This window comes from Tachysurus vachellii, chromosome 13, assembly GCF_030014155.1.
Source record: "Tachysurus vachellii isolate PV-2020 chromosome 13, HZAU_Pvac_v1, whole genome shotgun sequence".
Classification (NCBI taxonomy): domain Eukaryota; kingdom Metazoa; phylum Chordata; class Actinopteri; order Siluriformes; family Bagridae; genus Tachysurus; species Tachysurus vachellii.
Genome location: NC_083472.1, coordinates 2,959,913 through 2,964,757, shown reverse-complemented (window position 1 = coordinate 2,964,757; position 4,845 = coordinate 2,959,913).

Below are 4,845 nucleotides of genomic sequence, written 5' to 3'. Positions count from 1 at the left end.
TGTGTAAGCGTACACACCGGTGTGGTGCTGTATTCTTTATATTAACCTTTTGTTCTACGTTTACGTTCTGAAAAGCTGCTTTGAGACAATGTCAACTGTAAAAAGCGCCGTACAAATAAACTCGAATTGAACTGAATTTTTTCTAGATTTTATAGTATTATGTTATCTGTGGGGGGGCACGGTGGCTTAGTGGTTAGCACGTTCGCCTCACACCTCCAGGGTCGGGGTTCGATTCCCGCCTCCACCTTGTGTGTGTGGAGTTTGCATGTTCTCCCCGTGCCTCGGGGGTTTCCTCCGGGTACTCCGGTTTCCTCCCCATGGTCCAAAGACATGCATGGTAGGTTGATTGGCATCTCTGGAAAAATTGTCCGTAGTGTGTGATTGCGTGAGTGAATGAGAGAGTGTGTGTGTGTGTGTGTGTGCGCCCTGTGATGGGTTGGCACTCCGTCCAGGGTGTATCCTGCCTTGATGCCCGATGACGCCTGAGATAGGCACAGGCTCCCCGTGACCCGAGGTAGTTCGGATAAGCGGTAGAAAATGAATGAATCAATGAATGTTATCTGTGTTTCAAACGATTTCGGATAAAAAAATACATGTTATGTAATCAAATCAATTTACAGAAAAAACATTCAAGCAATTCCAAACCCACTCATATCTTAATGTCTCCAGCGTGACATAGTGCACGGTGCATCCGTTCGACTGCTCGCTTTTACCACAAAGCGCAGTCACAAAGTTGACATCCTCTGCTAGAGATGCTAATGGGAAAACGGAATGAGTCACAGTTGACAAAAAAGCATTCCCAGGGTGGCCTCATGCATACAAAACGTTAGCATGCTGACAGTGCTTTTTTAGTGCAACACCTTCTGAATACTGTTAAATGAAACCAAGAGCATGCAGATAAACTATATATGATCTATGGAAAGAAAAACTGACACAATACACAAGGGTAGAAAAAGCAAAAAGTAACCACCCAAAAAAAAAAAAAAAAAAAAGTCACAGGTCAGGTTTTATTTTTTTTGTAATTAAACATTGGGGGTTTAAAAAAATGTAATAAATGAATTACTCGATAAATAATTAAACTAAGAAAAACAAGACTGTAAAATTCGTGCCAATGTGTTCAAAACTGGCTGAATATTTCCATTAGGCTTCGGCACCAACATTATTTTCCAACATTATTAAATTATCGAGTTAATAAAATTCACTGATTGTCCAATCCTCATTCTGTTAAAGACAAACACACACCTTCCATAATCCAACACGTGGCTTCTTCGATATTCTTATTTCAAAGTGCTCTTTCTCCAGTAAACATCACGGGTAGATCCGAGAGATCTCTTCCGTGTCGTCCGCGCGCCGGACCGACATATTTGCGCCAACGAGTCCAAAACATCTCAGCCATAAGAGTCATAAAGTAAATTTAACGAAGAGTCAAAAGTCTTTCCGTTTCCGAGTATCCGCGGAGTCACGGATGAACCGTAACGAGTCAACATCTGGGACAAAGCAAAGCTGTTAGTTAGCACAAATTAAACAGGCGTGGTTTCCTTCCATCACCTCTTACCTGTGTGGAACGGTGCCCAAGATCTGCCAGCTGCTCGGCACCTCCTGTAACGACACAAAACAGGAACCGTTTTAGATGCTTTCATCATGTCACAATATGCAAACACACGCTGTGGATCTCTGCTCCAGCCTTCAGCTACAGTATGGCCCCTTTGTGGTTTTGGCTATAATGTAAAGCTGTGAAGTCCAATGGAGCATAAATTAAAAGAATTCTCTCTCTCTCTCTCTCTCTCTCTCTCTCTCTCGCTCTCTCTCTCCCGCTCTCTTTTTTTTTGTTGGAAAATACGTCTTAGTCTAAATCTGGTGGAATTCCCCTAACGGTGGCCAGCCTGTGTTCCACAGGAGAGAAAAGAAATCCCACATTTTGAGACCTGCATGCATGTTTTGTTTTTTTTTTTTTAAATCCCATTTGGTCTCGTGTAAGCTTGGAAACTGTCAAAACGGAAAAAATCTCAGGGAGGTTTATAAGCACAGGACTGTACAATGAACAAAACCTTTTCAGACACAAGAGCAAGTGGAAAGTGTTTGACGAAGGGTTAACGCACTGAGAGGGGATTATATTAACTTCCTATTAAGTAAAAGGTTACGTAGGCAGAAAGACCTTTGTTTTTATACCATCATACTGAATATACGACTGCAGCGCTTTTTATTTTCCAGACACTGTGTGTGTGTGTGTGTGTGTGTGTGTTAAACAACATTGCTGGAGACATCTGTGTTAACTAATCGAGTCCCAGCGGTGGTCATCACACTCAAAATCACACTATACTGTAACTGATTTCCTCCCATCAGAGTCTTAATTTTTAATCGGTGACCTCGTGAACCAGTGAATCAATGTATCCCACTGAATCGCTGACTCACTGATTCACTTCTGTAAGTCGCTGAAATGTGAATGTCAATGTAAATGTACACAAATAAATAATTTTTATTATAAACGCTTCCACACCTCAGGGTTTACCTTAAAACCTCAGGCTTCCACTCCACATGATACAACTTCAATTATTAACGCAAAAACTCATTGATTCACTAAACCACTGACTCAGTTTTGATCCAATGATTTAATTATTGTTTGTCTTTAATGGTTGTTGTCGTCTATTATTTTTGTTTTCCTTAATTGTTGTCTTTAATTGTTGCAGTCTTTAATTATTCATTCATTCATTCATTCATTCATTCATTTTCTACCGCTTATCCAAACTACCTCGGGTCACAGGGAGCCTGTGCCTATCTCAGGCGTCATCGGGCATCAAGGTAGGATACACCCTGGACGGAGTGCCAACCCATCGCAGGGCACACACACACACTCTCATTCACTCACGCAATCACACACTACGGACAATTTTCCAGAGATGCCAAACAACCTACCATGCATGTCTTTGGACCAGGGGAGGAAACCGGAGTACCCGGAGGAAACCCCCGAGGCACGGGGAGAACATGCAAACTCCACACACACAAGGCGGAGGCGGGAATCGAACCCCCAACCCTGGAGGTGTGAGGCGAACGTGCTAACCACTAAGCCACCGTGCACCCCCAGTGATAATTCTACACACTAATTCAGTCCGAATAGGGCTTATGTGTAAACTGAGACATATCTGTGATCAGATTTAGCACAAGTTCTTGAAAGTGTCTCTTCCGCAATCCAATAACTGCTACAGTTCCAGTGTCTCCTCACCTGAACCTCTCTCATTGTTTCTTGTATATTAACAGAAATCCTGTTCGACTGCCTCAGGGCTTCTCGACAAACAAACTCTTCCAGTCAGTTCCGCTTTAAAAGCTAACATCACCAACAGGTTTCAGACACAAGAAGTGCTTTCTTAAAACGTTGAGACAACGTGTCAGGAGAGGAAAAATAAAACGAAGAGAAGAAGATCAGTAAGAAGGGGCGAGCAACAGAAGGGGTGTGAACGTCGCAGGCTGTGAGCTTGTGACGTGCAAAGTTTGTCAAAACATATATACCAATGCAGACAAAAGCAAATGTGGAGGCAGGAGAACAATGCAGTCGAGCGAGGAGATGTCAGAGCAGATCCCAGCGCCTCCCGTATCACAGAAAATACCACACATAAATGAAGTGAGGTTTAAGTTCTGCTATTGTTCGCCGACGGTTTTTGAAACTCCTGTTACTGCACTTTTTGAAAGCAGAGAAGTCGTCTGTGTGTGTGTGTGTGTGTGTGTGAGTGTGAGTGTCTCCCGTCACAGATGTGAAAGAGTTTTTTCAAAAGGAGACACTTTGATTTATCATGAATGGCAGAAGGATATATTCATTCATTCATTCATTCATTCACTCACTCATCTTCTACCGCTTATCCGAACTACCTCGGGTCACGGGGAGCCTGTGCCTATCTCAGGCGTCATCGGGCATCGAGGCAGGATACACCCTGGACGGAGTGCCAAACCATCACAGGGCACACACACACTCTCATTCACTCACGCAATCACACACTACGGACAATTTTCCAGAGATGCCAATCAACCTACCATGCATGTCTTTGGACCGGGGGAGGAAACCGGAGTACCCGGAGGAAACCCCCGAGGCACGGGGAGAACATACAAACTCCACACACACAAGGCGGCGGCGGGAATCAAACTCTGACCCTGGAGGTGTGAGGCGAACGTGCTAACCACTAAGCCACCGTGCCCCCAGAAGGATATATATTTTATCCAATTAAAAAAGGTAAACACTGTGAGTCACGTTACATATCTGTAGGTTGCGGTCATCGTTAGAGGCGACGCTGATCATCAGTTAACCTGCACATCATCGATCAGAAATGCTGATGTTCTCACTGTGGTTTCTGCACAGCTCTAAGCCAAAAGGTTTTTCTATCTGTCTGTGTGTGTGTGTGTGTATGTGTGTGTGTGTGTGTGTCTGTGAACACTTGCTGACTCATCCGTCTCTGTGCCTGAACAGAGAGTCCTGCACGCCGAGGCAAGTCGCCTCCCACTGTCAGCTGAGGAGTGAGAAGAAGCACTGTGATTGATGTTGATGATGAAGATGATGATTATGATGATGACGGTGGAGCAAAATCAAGTTCTAGATCGATCCCTTTCTCTCTATCGAGCTCTGAAACACACACACCTCATCTAACGAGAGGAAATTCTCCAGACAAGGAGCCACGAGAGATATGGCGCATGTGGAAAATGCTGCTCTCGACCCGTTTTTTTTTTTTTTTTTTATTTAAAGCTGCATCGAAGGACTCGAGATAGAGGAACGGAGCGACAGAGCGCCAGAGCGACAGAGCGACACAGCACTAGCCACAGCGCTAAAGGAAGAAGTTGTGGGCTTACTGGGAAATTCATCAG